Raw genomic sequence first — 15,860 nt, 5'->3', positions numbered from 1 at the left:
TGGATCCACCCCTCCTCCCTGAATAAAAAAGGTTGGGCTTTATTTGTTTAAAATCAATTAACTTTATTGCCATTATTTGGCAGCCAGGTGAGCTGAGTCAGTGTAATGTAGAGCCTGGGATATCCCTGCCAAATTGGGACATACTTGACGGATTACAACCAACAGAAATCATAACATTACAAAGCTATTCTCCTTGCACCCCTCCTATTTTTAAGTTTGTTACTCATATAATAATAATGTTTGATATAGCATATTTCACATTGGAAGTACTTCACAGGGTTTACTGTAAAGTCTATTGACTGGATTTTGTAGGTAAATATTGGGTTGTTTCCAAAACAACAATCTCCAATACCTGCACCACATAGAATGATATATCACGGAAACAGGCCATTCAGGCCAACTAGTCTGTGTTGCTCTTTATTACTCCACACAAGTCCCTAGTTGTTCCCCTCGATTCCTTTTTTCCCCCTCATTTAAGCAAGAGATGAACGCAATTCTGTCCTCAAATGACCAAGCGAAGTGAAAATGCTGGCCATTTTTTCTTTTCCATAGTTTATGAATTTATGAATTTCAACAGTAATCGTAATACCCACATCGCTTCCCTAGCTGAGATCAGGTCATGTGAGTCAATTCAATTACACGTTGGGCATTTACCAACTGCACCAATGTGGAGCATTCCGAAGGCTTTTATTAGCAATGATTTATAAACCTGTGTACAATGCCAGCCATAAGATTTAATAACCATCTCCCCAGGTGAGAGTAACTGGATACCTTTCTATATTAATTCTTTTTGGGCCCTCCCCCCATCCATCAGCCACAGAAACTCATGAACGTGCTTAAGAGTATCCAACCCAGGCAGAACTCCACGTATGTACACCACCTACATATGGAAATTTCCTTGTGTCTGGAATGGTGTGCGCACTCTTTCCCTGAAGAAATCTTTTTGTTAAAAAAAACAGGGAGGCTTAGAGTGCTGCAAGCAATATTGCTCTTTAAGGAGTTGCTGCAGTCTGAATAATGGGAGATATTTGCATTGTAATAATAATCCCTCCAAAAACCAAAAACAATAATAAAATTGGTCATTTTCAATCTACGACTGTTTGTGGGACATTGCTGTGCGCAATTGGCTGCCGTGTTCGCCCACAAATATACAGTCAATTCACTTTACAGTGTGTTCTGTGAAGCGCTTTGGGACGTCCTCCCGACGTGAAACGCGCTATATCAAATGCAAGGATTATTATTATTATTATTATTGTAACTCTTCCTGTTTTACAGATGGATACATCCACAGATCTTCCAACTGTGACTGGGGTTTCAATGTTTGGGGAATGAAAGTGCAACACCAAAACCATTGTGTTGGCGCATCATTTTGTTATACCATATAGGATTCAAAACCCTCTAACTTTTATTTATTTTGAGCTCTACAACCTCCCTTTTTAACCACCTCAATCCTAGTTTATTCTTTACATGTTTGGATCTTATAGAATTAAGCATATCCATACCTCGTTAGGGTCATGACATTTTTCTCCCCTCAAAAGAGATTATTTGCAATTAATTTTCCAAACTTTTGGAACTGACTCGATTACCAGCACTTGCATGGTGAGCAACTCATGAAGATAGCAAATGAAACAACAAGCCCTTATACAACTAAAGTTGTGATATACTAAATTGTGTTTGCACCTGAATGTGTAGCATAATATCTGTTAACTTGCACTCAAAATAGAAATGAGGCATAAAGAACAGGTATCACACCCGAGACTTACCACTGATTTAATTCTATTTGTCTTCTGCTTCTTCGGGGATCTTGCACTTTATTCACTATGAGAACCGTCTGGCAAAGTGTGTTTTCAGACTGCACAGAATAATAGAGCTTGAGAAAACCTTGAAAACCCTACCAAACAATCAGCCAGGCTTCTGGTAGCCAGCCAGAAAGATGTCGCTGTTTACAACATGTTCACTGTTGACAGATTCAATAGTGGGAAGTGAAACTTTTAACACATGAACAACTTTAACATTCACTCACACACGTGCACACATACACACACAATGAAAATTAAACTCAATCATTCTCAGGCAGCAAAAACTGAGAAAGATTTATCAATGCTTATGTGAAGGAGAGGAGGAAAGGCTAGGACATACAAGACTGAAGACATAACATTTCTCCTGCACGCACATTTTTTCAATGTTATTTGATTATACTTTTAAAAACTGACTCGAAACAAGGAATCACTTGATGCTGTGCTTTAATTTATCTTTTTCTGTCTGCTGGGCTGACCTTCGTGGGGGAAAAAAAATTAAGCATACCATCTCTGTAACCATGTTATGTTTCTGTTGTTATTTAGCTCTCCACTTCCATAATCCACACGCTTCCCCATGAAAATACACTCTTTAAAAATGTGGCCCCTTCCAGTGTAACTAAATCAACATAAAGTAACTCCTTTGACCGCAACCAGCATTCAGCTACTAAGAGTAATTGGTTTTATAGCCTTGTGTATCATGCCAAATCTGACGTCAAAGAATTGAAGCATAAAAACTTGCTAAGAGCTATCTGAACAACCCTGTTATTCAATTACATAACTGTCATGCAGGAACATGGGCTTACATTGATGCAATAAGTTTCAGAGGCCACCTACGATTAAACTTACTTTAATCAAGTAGAGAGGAGTTACATTTATTCTGCGACTTGATGTGAAGATGAATGTCCTCAGGTCTCTTCAAAGGAAAGTTATAGCTTTGTTCCTAATGCAAATGTTTATTTCACGCCCCGTGGTAAAGATCTCAAAGGTAGAATGGGGGTAATTTTACTCCTCCACAGGTTCACCAGAACTGGAGAAAGTAAAACTCTCAAGAGAGTTGTGTTGACTTTAATGTCTTCCATCCAAAATTACAGAAGAATATGAGAGGGAGGGAGGGAGGGAGGGAAGTGCGTGTGTGTGTGTTATTGCTGAATGCACAGGGGACATTTTAAAAAAACAAAAGGCTTCATACCCGGTCATCAAAGCCTATCAAACAGCAGCATCTAAAGCTCAGGCAATGGCTATGAATGTTTACTGCTTGATTTTTAGAAACTGTGGTCAAGGAATCCCCTAACCAACACAGAAGCCACAATACCTCCCCCTCCCTGGCTCAAATATCTGGTCAGGTGTCTGAAAACATCAATAGCAATACTTCATTACTCTCCGTCAATATTACAATAAAGCTGGGCAGAGCCATTGGCCACTCACATGCTCGGAAACTTTTTTAAAAAAGTACAACACACAACAACATTACATTTGTATAGTGTCTTTCAAGTCGGGAGGTTGTCCCATGGTGCTGGACAGTCAGTGTTTCGGACCCGAGCTGGGAGTCGAGATCGGGGAGGTTGGAGAGCAACGAGGGAAGGAGAGTGATCGAAGGCACGGTCAAAGAGGGTCTTGAGATGAGTCTTGAAGGAGGCAAGGGAGGGAGTTCCAAAGGGTGGGGGCAGAGTGGCTGAAGTACTGTATATAAACAAACCAACAGAGGAAATCACCCTCACAGTAAACCGAGGCTATGTTTGCTAACTCTCTTGGTAGTGTTGCAACACTTTCAGAGAATAGTGGAGTCTGGCACAGAGAAACTGTTTGCCTTTCTGTGCACAAAAGCACTGCTGGGTAATGATAGAGAGCCACAGCGCTCCTATCAGATAAATTAAGTAATCTAGGTAAGGACCAGAAGGAAAGAAAGAAAATCAAGGTGAGGAAAAGGCGAGAAGTCAGCACGGCTCAATCAGAAGAACTCTTGCCTCGGAGTCAGAAGGTTGTGGGTTCAAGCCCCACATCGTGTCTTGGCACCCAAACAGTCTAAGATGACACTCCAATGTGGTGCTGGGAGTATGCTGCATTGTTGGAGGCTCTGTACATCGCCCCTTCCTCACTTCCTTCAAAGTCTACCTCAGGTCCTTCCACTTTGACTGCACTTTTGGCCATTTCCCCCCCTCCCCCCACCTTCCTACCCCACTAGCCCCACCACCAGACATTGAATCGAGGTCTCATCTGCCTCTTCAGGTGGATGTTAAAGATCCCGTGGAATTATTTTCAGTTACGGTCAGGGGTGGATTGTTCCACTCTGGGACAAAAGTGCACGGTGCAGAAAATACCAGGAACCTGTGGATTGAGTGATCAAATTATTATTATAATTTTTTTAAGGGATTAATATCCTTGGAAAGCAATGGACCAATCAGCTAAGAACCTGGTTCCTACTTACTGCTAGGTAAACAGAAGTGTGTGGAGTTAGGAAACTTGCCTAGGTTTGCACTCTGCCCAGAAATCGAACCTGGGTCCTCTTACTTATTCGCTCTAACCAATATGCTACAGGACTCCAGAGTTCCCACAAGCACTGTGACACACTCTTCCAGTTTACTTGCCACGTATTTGATCCCAGTGACTGTCATCAGGCTTTTTGACGAGAGGAGGTGTTCCCAGCTAAACCCGGTTGTTTTTCCATATTTGATGTCTTCGAACACAGAAATTGGGGGGGAGGGGGGAGACAGTGCTATTATTTCCCCCCCCTTCTTAGCCTAGGGTGATTGAGTGGACCAACTCGTAGTGTTCCATTGCCTCCCCAGCTGAGATCAGCTAATTCAAACCAGACCTAGGAATGAACAGCGTTGTAGTGAGTCTTAAATCTTACAAATTAATTTTTTATTCCTGTGATGTGCTTTTAGGGGTGTACTGAGCATGTCTCTGCCACTGTTTATAAATGCATAGGACCAGGAGATTTTATCAAAAAGTGTTTCCCTTTCAGAACTGGCAAACACATATGGGACCTGAGCAGATAGCTACATTGAGTACATTAGCCCCAGCACGTACACCAGGGGTCGAATGACCCCGTTCTGTGCTGTTAAATTGCTATGAAAAATGTCTTCAGTTGGCATTTTTACTAAACCATGTATCCGATTGAGTTCAAGCTGCCAAATAATTGTCTCTCCTCCATTTTCGATTCATTTGCTCCCTCCCTGAAATCCAAACCGTCTCCTATTCCACCTCTCCCCAGGTACAACAGCCACTTTCTCTCCATCAAATACCAACCCTGGGCGCAGATGTCCTCCAGCACTCTTCCCATGTCTTTTACATCCCTCACAATTTCTGCCACTGCTCTTACCACTACCCCCATGCTACACTCCATTTCTCCCTCTGAACTATCATCACCCATATGAAGTCATTCACCTGTTGCCTCGACCCCCTTTCCCATCCAGCTTCTGGTCATTCAACTCCCTCTCGTCTGCCCCTGCTGGTTGACAGTTAACAAATACCTCTCCTCAGGCACCATCTTGCTCCCCCTCAAAACTGTTGTTCTCTCCTCAAAAAACTCACCCTCAATCCTTCAAATTTCACAGCTGCGAGCCCATTTCTAATTTGCCCTTCATTTCAGAGGTCCTGGAATGCATTATGGCCAACCACCTTCGCTCACACCTCTCCCTCCACTCTCTTACTCGAGCCTCTCCAGTCCTGTTTCTGCTTTGCTTACAGGACAGACAAAGCACTCATCAAAGTCACAAAGGGCGTCCTCCCTCTCTGATCAGGGCCTTTTCTGTCCTCCTGGCTCTCTCTGCTGCTTTCAAACAGGTATAACAGAGGATTAAACTAAGTGGTTAACTCAAAGCACCAGTGGTTAGTAGTATGGTTTACCTCATCGATGATTGGCTTTAATGTAACTTGTAAATAATGCATCCCTGCTAGTTTCATAGTCTTATCAATGCACTTCCAGGTCAACGAGTTTCCTCGGAAGATGGTGTTGGGGTCCCTAAACAGATAAAAATGTACAATTAGCCGATTATCAGAATAAAAGAGCTGGACTATGATTTTACAGAGGATTATGTGAGTGTGTGCTTTTGGGGAGGAATGTACTTTTTTCTCTCCCACCAAGACCTGAGCCATTCTTCTAAAACCCAACAGAACAACATGATGTTCAGCATCATTCCTGCTTGGACACCCGCTTTGGGGTCTCAAACATCCAGTAACACCATTGGAACCATGTCTGTCAGTGACATAGGGGTCAGTGGCAATGAGATGTCCTGGATATCAATTCGGAGATACCTGCAAGTTGGAAATTCAGTCCACTCTGACCTTGTCAACACTACTTGCTTGACTGCCAGTTGATGGCTACTTATTGCATCCATGGAAGAGAGTGAATACACAACTGTCCTTCAGATAAGACTTTAATCTAAGGCCCTCTTCTACTTGTTCACATAAACTTTTAAAGATCCCACAACACTATCTAAAAGACAATTTCCCTGTGTCCGGATCACACAGATAAAATTGGTCATGCATTTCATTACTCTTTGTGGGACATTTCTGTGCAAATCCGGTGTCACGTTTACCTACAAAATACGTAGTCAATATTTACCTACACAAATTACAGTAACTCCCGAGAAAAGCTTTGAGACATTTCAATAATTTGATAAGGTGCTATTATTAAACACACAGATTATTATTTTTATTAATATGTGGAACAGTTTGAGACAGATAACGTGGGCACTTTCTGGAGATAATCGACGGCAAAGTTGTGTGAATTTGAGATAGTATTTGAAAGTGAAATTGGACAAACGGACTGTAATGGCTTTTTCTGGTTCTGTACATTCTGCTGTTCCTAAGGAGCTTTGTTGCTATATTATCCAAAGATTTGTCTTCACATAAATGTATGGTGTTCTGAATCAGTGTATCTTTTACTCACAGCGTCCTGTTTACTTCAACATTGGCAATCGCATTAATAAAGGATACAATCTTGCCACAATGTAAGAAGAATCTGTCGAGTGGCATTGCGGCCTCCTGTTTCTCGCGGCACACTTCACCGCGACGCTGAAACAGGCTGAAACAAACCAGAAAAGGGAAGAAAGATTCTCACCTTGGTTTCACCCAGTCCATCACTCATTATGCAAGAAAGAATGGGAGAAGCCACGTCAATAAAAACAGTAGAGATGCTGCAGCACGACATGTCAGGAGTTAGTGACACACACACACACGGACATGGGATGTGGCATCAACAACAACAACAACATTCCATTTATTGAGCGCCTTTCACGTCGGGAGGACATGTCAATCTCCAGCTCTACTATATTCCAGTTTTCTTGCCCAACCAGGGATTGCCTCACACAGATCCTAGACCCTAGGGAGAATCACGGCCTCAGTTGGCGGGCTCAGCAGAGAACTGGGTATGTGTGTTGGTGCTCGATACAATGAAAGGGAAAACTAAGATCAATATCTAAAACAAACCAGTGACCAATAAGCACAGTATTCTGCCTGTGGCTTGTAATTAAAGAAGGCATTACTTGGCAGTGACAGTGACTAGCTTCTCTCCTGGACGCATGTGTGCCATTACTAAGGTGCCAACAGAAGAGGGCAGCAGCACACTAGCACTGCACAACAATAACACAGTTTGCATTAAGCCATTTACTCTAAGAAATTTAAAATTAAGAAAAAATCTGTTTCTTGAGTAAAAACTAAATGCTCCAGCATTGCAATCTGAAACTTTCAATTTCTGTAAATATAAATAACCTATAAAAGGATAAAACAAACCACAAGAACACTTTATTGGCCATCGTTCAGCAGGACTTTTTTTCGTCCCAAGTAACAAATGAAATCTGCATCTTCACCCCCTTTTCTGTAAATATTAGTTAAGAAACTTGAATTTTCTCTTACTTTACTATGACTCCACAGTGGTCTTATCCCTCTTTTAACTATCCTCTTGCTTCTGATGTGCTGCTAAAATCCTTTGCTATTAGCCTTTGTGTCGACATGCTGTTATCTTCACATAGTTCAAATGCATTTGGGCAGATACAAAAGGCATCTTTCCAAAGCGTATCAACTTTAAGTTAAAGTTAGACAGAGGATCACTAAGGTAAGTTTAGAAAGCATGCATTAGTCACAGAGCAAGTCCTACCTCAACATCTGGAGACTTCAATAAAAGATCTCTCAAAGGATCACAGAAATGTGAAAGGAAAACATGGTTGTCAGTATAAACAATATTCAGCTTTAATGAACCCAAATCAGCTGGTTTCACTGGCTTGCCGTTGTCTCTTGGCTGTAGAAAATACCTGTTGATATTTGAGAAAGAAAATAGCAAAAAAAGTTTAAACAATTCCTCTACTGTTTATAAATGTCAGTAAAGTACCTAAATAAAGATTTACAAATAGTCAATTCATTTTATCAGGTTATCAACAAAGATCGAGTCAGATTCAAATTTTCTGTAAATTATGGGAAATATAAATGTTGTAGACCGTCAACCTTTCAGGTCAGTTTTTATGTTGTATATATTATCCTTTGCTATATAAGTTATACATTATTTTCAGAGATTAAAAGACATTTGACCTATTTAGGTCAAATTCAATTAAGCAATATCATTTGCCAGGAATGAATTTTCATATCCCTATATTCTGTCCAGTTAATTTGGGTCACTTCAACTTGGGTCACTTTAGGTCACTTTATTGATTGTTCCAACATTACAGCAGTGAACTGTCTATCTGTAGTCAGTTTTCTCTTTTTGATATGGTGAGCAGCAAATTAGTGCAGCATTTCATGTGAAATAAAATGAAGCTAGATATTTGCTGTAATAAAGAAATAAGAGGACTTTTTCATTGGCAAAACAGATACAAAACTTTCTGTGAAAGAACTTTATTTTGGAATCACAGCTAAAACCAATTAAATGAAGAACATCCAATGGTAGAACATATACACTGTAGTGGTACTGCAGTAAAAGGTTTACTGTTCGTCGCTCCTCCCATCACTGCAATTTAAGAAGAAAAACTTAATGCTTCTTTGGACTCAGTTTCCTGTAGCTTAGTGGTCAGAGCACTCGCCTCACCAGCGAGAGGACCTGGGTTTGATTCCGGGGCAGGGCGAAATGTTGGGCAAGTTTCCTTACTCCATACGCCTCTGTTTACCTAACAGTAAGTTGGAACCCGGTTGTTAGTCGATTGGCGGATCGCTTTTCCAGGGGTAATAATCCCTTACAAATAAATATTATCTTGGTCACTCAATCAACGACTATTTGTGGGACACTGTTTTGCGCAATCGGCTGCCGCATTTTGCCCACAAAATATACAGTCAATTCACTTTGCATTATATTCTGTGAAGTGCTTCAAGACGTCTCAAAGACGTGATGAGGCGCTATATCAAATGCAAGGATTATTATTATTATTCTACAAGTCTGCCTGGAGATTTCCCCTCTCACATTGTACCAAACAGCTGATAAACACTAACTTCCTCTTAAACAAAATACATAACGCCAACATTTTGTTTCTCGTTGAGACCCAAATGCATTGTTTCCTTCCCCTGCCTGCCTCCATATCTAGCACACCAACCCAGGTGCTCTCACACCACCTCAAACTTTCTAAAATATAGATTGCAATATTGATGCTTTTTATATTATCGTGCCAGAATGACAGAAAGTGAAGGCACTAAAACTTTTGTTTTGCTCCATAGCACATTCAGAAACCCTGGGATTCAGCTTTTACATTCTGTGCCTGTAAATGGCAAGACATTATCTTTCACTTTGCACATGTGAGAACTTAGGAAGGTTTTTTTATTCTGATTGACCTCTATTGAAAGAACGGTAGGGGCAACTTTACTCCTGGATGTTTACTCGGTTCCATTACATATTTGGGGTTTGAGAAAAAAAACGTTTAAATGCTCCACAGGTGCTCAAAACATATGATGTTAGCATGGCCTTTACATGGATACCTGGATCATCATCACTTATTTTGCTCTTGTGAAGCTCCTTTTCATTCTGCTGCTGGAAGCAACTTACGCAAACTGAGTTTTGGTTTGCTGATAAGAGTGAGCCTGCCTCAGAGCAAGGTCAAACACAGTGGAAAAAAGGCATTGATTCTAATCTGCTACAGCAGTTGGCTAACATGTGTCAATGACTGTTTTATTTGAGTGCTCCGAAACTCAACCCTGCAGGAAGGAAGCTGTATAAACGCAAGCTGTTGTTGCTGCTGATCCAATTACATAGAGTCACCCATCTTTACAGTTTTTCAACAAATCCCAATAAGTCAAATGGAACCAAACATTCTCAGTAGAAAGAGTGGCGACTGTTTGTCGAGGATTACCATGCTTGATGGGAAGAGGACTGCTTCAGAACCTTCAAAGGAAGTCGGAGCTCTCCAAGGTCGATCCTGAAAAATAAGAACATTTACAACTCTAGATGAAGCAACAAATGGACAACAACAAACAAAATTCCACTTGTATAGCGCCTTTCATGTGAGAAGGATGTCCCAAGGCGCTGGACAATCAGTGTTTTGGACCCGAGTTGGGGGTCAGAATCGGGGAGGGTGGAGGGCAGAGGGGTAAGGAAGGTGACCAAAGGCATGGTTGAAGAGGAGGGTCTTGGGACAAGTGTTGAAGGAGGCAAGGGAGGGGATGAGGCGGAGGGACTGCGGGTTGGGGTTCCAGAGGGTGGGGGCAGAGTGGCTGCAGACCCACCCACCAACGGTGGTGCGGGCGAGGCAGGAGATGTGAAGCAGACTGGAGTCCACTGAGCGGAGGGAGCAGGCAGGATGGTAGGGGCTTAGGAGGTCGTAGAAGTAGTCAGGAGCACGGCCATGGAGAGCTTTGAAGGTGGGGACCAGGATTTTGTACTGTATCCTCTGTGTGATGGGAAGTCAGTGGAGTCAGGCGAGGATGGAGGTGTTAGGGTCACAGAGCCTGGTGCGGAAGAGGACGCGCGCTGCGAAGTTCTGGATGATCTGTAGCCTATGGAGGGAGGAGTTGGGGAGGCCGACAAGCAGGGAGTTTGCGTGATTGAACCTGAATGTTATGATTGTGTGTATGAGTGGCCTGTGTGTGAGACAGTAGCGGAGCCAGGTGATGCTGCAGTGGTGGGGGAAGGCAGAGCAGGTCATGGCATGGATGTGGGGTAGAAAGGATAGTTGAGTCAAACAAGACCCCAAGGTTCCCGACTGGCTCAGTGAGGTGGAGTGTGCAGCCATGGATGGTGATGCTGTCAGTGCCTGAGGTGTGGAGGCGCTGACGGGAGCCAATCAGGAGAGCCTCCGTCTTGTTGACGATCAACTGTAGAAAATTAGCTCTCATCCAGGACTTGATGTCTGACAGACATTCTGTCAGGACGGTATTGGTCCTGGAGTCAAGGGTGGAGGCACAGAGGTAGAGTTGGGCATCTACATAGATGTAGAAGTTGACACCATGTCTGCGGATGATCTCACCAAGAGGGAGCATATAGATATTGAAGAAGAGGAGACCAAGGACAGAGTCCTGAGGAACCCCGCACAAGATGGTGCGGGGCCTAGAGGAGAAGCCGTTTGTGAAAATAAAGTGTAGACGGTATGAGAGGTAGGATCTGAACCATTCAAGGACAGATACGTTGAGGTGAGAGGAGAGGAGGTGGATGAGGATAGAGTGGTCGACGGTGTCAAAGGCAGCAGAGAGGTCCAGGAGGACGAGGAGGCAGAGGGAGCTCTGGTCGCAGATGGACAAAATGTCATTTGTCACTTTGACCTAAAGGTGTTTCTGTGCTGTGGGTGGCACGGAAACCCGACTGTAGGAGTTTGTGAAGGGAGTGGCGGGAGAGGAAGGAGCGAAGCTGGGAAGCAACAATTTGTTCCAGGACCTTGGAAAGGGAGGTTGGAGATGGGGCAGTAGTTTTGAGCACAGGGATGGTTCTAGGGAAGGTTTTTTTAAGGATAGGAGTAATGACGGCCATATTTAAAGGGGTAGGAATGGTTTGCCAGTGGACAGGGAGAGATTTATGATGTCTGTGAGTAGTCAGGCAAGGAGGAGGAGCTGGGAGGTAAGGAAAGGGTCGAGGAAGCAGGTGGTCCATTTCACACGGATTATAGTGGTGGTGAGAGGAGGATGAGACCGGTTCGAAGGTGTGGAGGGAGGGATGGGTAGGGGCCAGGGTGTGAGGGGGAGTTGGGGAGGGTAGTAGTCGGAAGGGCAGAGGCAGCTGAGCAGATCCCCTCAACTTTGGTTTTGAGGAAGTTCAGTATCTCCTCGCAGTTGGCGTTAGAGGAGAGGATGGGCGAGGAGTGAGAGGGTAGGCAGAGGAGGGCAAACGAGCTGGGACAAATACTTTGTAGCACTTTTGAGACATTTCGATGACGTGATAAGGTGCTATATCAAGGATAATTCTTTTCACAGGAATCTCAAGCCTAATCCGATTCCTTTTCTAGCAATACCAATTCACTCTGTTATGACATTTTCTATTTCACCAGCTTGTGCTTGCTCATAATATCCAGCTACAATTTTGCAAGATATCTACTTGATTTATCCCCGTTCAGCTCGTCTACAAATACACATTCAATAATATTTATTGTGAAGCACTGTGAGATGTTTCGACTTGATAAGGCACTTCAGCAAATGCAAAGATTATACGTTTTATCATCATTATTATCAATAAATTTTACGCCCTGGTTCATCCACTGAGTTAACTATCTAATCAACATGCACTGGATCCAAACTCAGGTTTCAGGAGTTAAAGGTTAGTGTTCTAAAGCAGTAAGAACATATATTCCTTCCAGGTCGAAAATAAGCAGGCACAAGACCAACTGAACAAACATTGTTGTGTAAAACCCACAACCAGTCACATAGCTCTTTACAGGAAGGATTAGCAGTCACAAAAGCTGTATCCGTAGACAATTAACTCATTGCTAGGTAAATGAAAGAGGATGCATCAATATGTGGTGTACAAAAGTGGATTAACAATATAAAATAAAAAACATTGATAGTAATTAGTAATGACTCGAGTAACACGTTGTTTACACTGATACCTGTTGCTGTAATTATGTGCTCAGCATTCGAATGCACCACCTGGTAATGCATTAAACCACCAACCTTCCACCAAATTTAAGACTTAAAAATGAAATCGAGAATAAATAAATATTTTACACAGAAGCATAGGTTAAAATTTTCTCTAAATTTTTATGTCTGATGTGCACAAGCATAACAGACAATGGCAATGAGCGCAGGCGAGCAATACAGGTACAGCTATCATGTTGCTGTGAGCACAATTCACTTTACTGGCTGGACAATCATCTTTATGGTCTGAGGACATCACTTTAGTAGCTTTTGTAGGTATGTTTGAAACATACTCCTGACATGAAAGGGGCTATATAAGTATAAATTGTATTAGTGTACTGTATTGTGTCTCAATTCATAAATTAGCGCTCTGTTTAAGATGATTTTTTTCAACATATAAAAGGATTGGACTAGTTTGCTTCTATCAATAAGGTGAAACGGTCAACAAAAATGAGTAAGAAATGTGCATATTTGTCTGTCCCCTCCTCCACTCCCTTCTGCTCTTAATTCATCCAAAAGCTGTCCAAATGTCATAAACAGGGCCAATAGAAAAGTGCGGCCGCACTTTGTCCATGGAATTCCCTCCTCACGACCTCCTCCGCTACTCACCCACTAATGAGTGAACCACGATAGAAATACCAGCTGCGGATTTCTCCGCATTTTCAATTTCAATTTGTCAAATGCACTGCAAATGTTTCTGCAATTTTCTACTGGCCCAGGTCAATTGACACAAAAATAAAGAGGCAGATATTGACTACATAGTTAAAGAAGCCAACAGTTCGATAATTTGAACCTAAAACAAGTTAATCCTATTTCTGTGCTTGCTCTTACTTGTGAAATTGGTCAAATTTAGAGCAGTAGTTAGGGATTCGATTACTAATCCCACACACAAATGGCAAACTCCCAGTTTAAAGAATCCAGTACCTGATCTGAGGAAATAATTTGCAAGTTTGGCTCAAATTGAATGAAAAACAGCTAAATGCACTAACAGTGAGGGCCAGTGTTGATGAGCACAAACATACAAGGATATGATTTTCAGTGCGCAAGAGACTTTTAAAAAGCTAGGAGTCTAATGAGAGAAATGGAACCTGGCTTCAAGATGACATGTTTGGTAATGCAGTACTCACTCATTCCCACTTAGCTCCCTGAAAGCCAAAGCCCTTACGGTAGGGTAGTTCCAAACTGGACAAACAGTGGGAAAGCTTGCCCGACAGTGCTCTCAATGCTATGCAGTTTTAGCTGGTTAGAATTAGGAGATGTTTGTTATTATTGCTGAACGTTAACTTTTTGGTTTGGTGTGTACACCACACTGTAATTCCCCACCCTATTGTACAGTGCACAGGAAATCAAGTTATTGGTCTGGGTGCACTGTGCTTCTGGTATAGTAGACCCGAGATGCTATTTAAATGCAAGTTGTTGTTGTGGACGCACACTAGGTCCAAGCTACAGGCAAACCTGTTTTCACCAAAATACTTTAACAAATTTGCCTGTAATTGTGCTGTGAATGCATTTAACTGGAAAACGGTTTAACTGTCCCCACTCCCTGGCTTGAGAGTCCCACAGTGGAGTTTTGTTTTCTTTGTGGTAGGATATTGCCAATTAAAATACCAGCAGTTCCATCAGGGGGAGCCCTTGTTCCTAAGTGCTCAGTTTTCATTCACTTAATTCTCTTCATTTATAGATCAGGAACTACTGAATGAAACAATAAAAATGCATGCACACGATATTTTAAATGTAAACATATTGGTTTATAAAATGCCCCCAAAAAGGGGGCAGGAAAAGGAAGATGGAGATGAGGGAAATTTGTTGCCTGGCCAAGTCCACCCCAAGTTCTGCATACACACTCCCCAGTAATGTAGAATCTGTTACTTATTTGAAAATAGGGAACTGATCACATCAACGTTCCCTGCAGATTTCAAGTAACAGAACATCTGCCTTCTCAGGAAACAAACAGGTCACTAGACACTGCCACTACAGAATTCCACCAGCCTAAGTCTTTTCAAGATATTCTTCCACAGTGACTCATCTCTTGAGCAGATCAAGGAAGAACATGTCAGCTTTTGTACAATAACCTTATTCAAATAATACCATTCACAATTCTCGAGACATTTATAATAATAATTATTACTTTGCATTTGTTATAGCACCTTATCACATTGTCTAGAAGTCTCAAATTACTTTGCAGGACTTGTACTCTTGAGTCTAGTGACTGTATTTTGTAGGCAAAATTACGTGGCAGTCAATTTGCACATAGCTATGATAACTAAGAAACTCTGAACTGAATGAACAATTTGACCTGGACAATTGTTGGCCAGGAGATGCTCCCTTCTCTTTTTGAATAGTTTGATCTGAAATGTCCACCTGAACAGGCAGTCAGGGACTTAAGTTTAGCAAACTCACCCAAAGGATGGCACTTCTGTATGTTTTTATTCTCATCAAAGCTACACGGTAGTTGGTGGCACTCTTGCCTCGGACTCAGAGGTTGTGAGTTTATGGCTGACGGCAGGATTTTGAACTCACAATCTAGGCTGAGACTCCACAGTCAGTACACTTACAATAAATCCTGTGAAGCACTTGGGAGACATCTGCCGGCCATGAAAGGCACTATATTCAACACAAGAATCATTATTAGAATTAAGCACATACATGCACAGGGCACCCAAATTTCCTCAGCTCCCTCTCTCTCTAACATCTCATCTCGAAGGACAGCATCTTCTGGAGCGCTCTCCAGAACGGTATTCGAGTGTCAGCCACCCTCTCCCCCCTCAATCACCCTCTCCCCCCTCAATCACCCTCTCCCCCCTCCATCACCCTCCCCCCCCTCAATCCCCCTCTCCCCCCTCAATCACCCTCTCCCCCCTCAATCACCCTCTCCCCCCTCAATCACCCTCTCCCTCCTCCTTCCTCAATCACGCTCTCCCTTTCCCTCTTTCTCACCCTCTCCCCCCTCAATCACCCTCTCCCTCCTCCTCCCTCCTCAATCACTCTCTCCCTTTTCTTCTTTCTCACTCCTTCTCCCTCGCCCCCCATCCCCTTCTCACCCCCATGGAGTCCCGTAGCTCAGTGGTTAGAGCGCTCGCTTTG

General features: G+C 42.6%; 1 protein-coding gene across 1 annotated transcript in view; it reads right to left on the bottom strand.

The window, feature by feature from the left end:
* The window catches only part of LOC103189818 (polycomb protein SCMH1-like), a 57,359-nt gene extending 42,043 nt beyond the window's left edge, over positions 1-15,316 (bottom strand). Inside the window, exons 1-6 of the mRNA XM_007910341.2 lie at positions 15,177-15,316; positions 10,070-10,135; positions 7,900-8,053; positions 6,694-6,828; positions 5,649-5,763; positions 1,764-1,852 (exon numbers count right to left, since the gene is read on the bottom strand). The gene's annotated coding sequence lies outside the window, so the exon portion shown is untranslated. The remainder of the gene's footprint in view (positions 1-1,763; positions 1,853-5,648; positions 5,764-6,693; positions 6,829-7,899; positions 8,054-10,069; positions 10,136-15,176) is intronic.
* Positions 15,317-15,860: the final 544 nt, after the last annotated feature.

The sequence above is a fragment of the Callorhinchus milii genome, unplaced genomic scaffold (genome assembly GCF_018977255.1).
Source record: "Callorhinchus milii isolate IMCB2004 unplaced genomic scaffold, IMCB_Cmil_1.0 Scaffold3, whole genome shotgun sequence".
Taxonomy (NCBI): Eukaryota; Metazoa; Chordata; class Chondrichthyes; order Chimaeriformes; family Callorhinchidae; genus Callorhinchus; species Callorhinchus milii.
The sequence above is the reverse complement of the archived record's forward strand: the minus strand, read 5'-3'. Positions and strand labels throughout refer to the sequence as shown.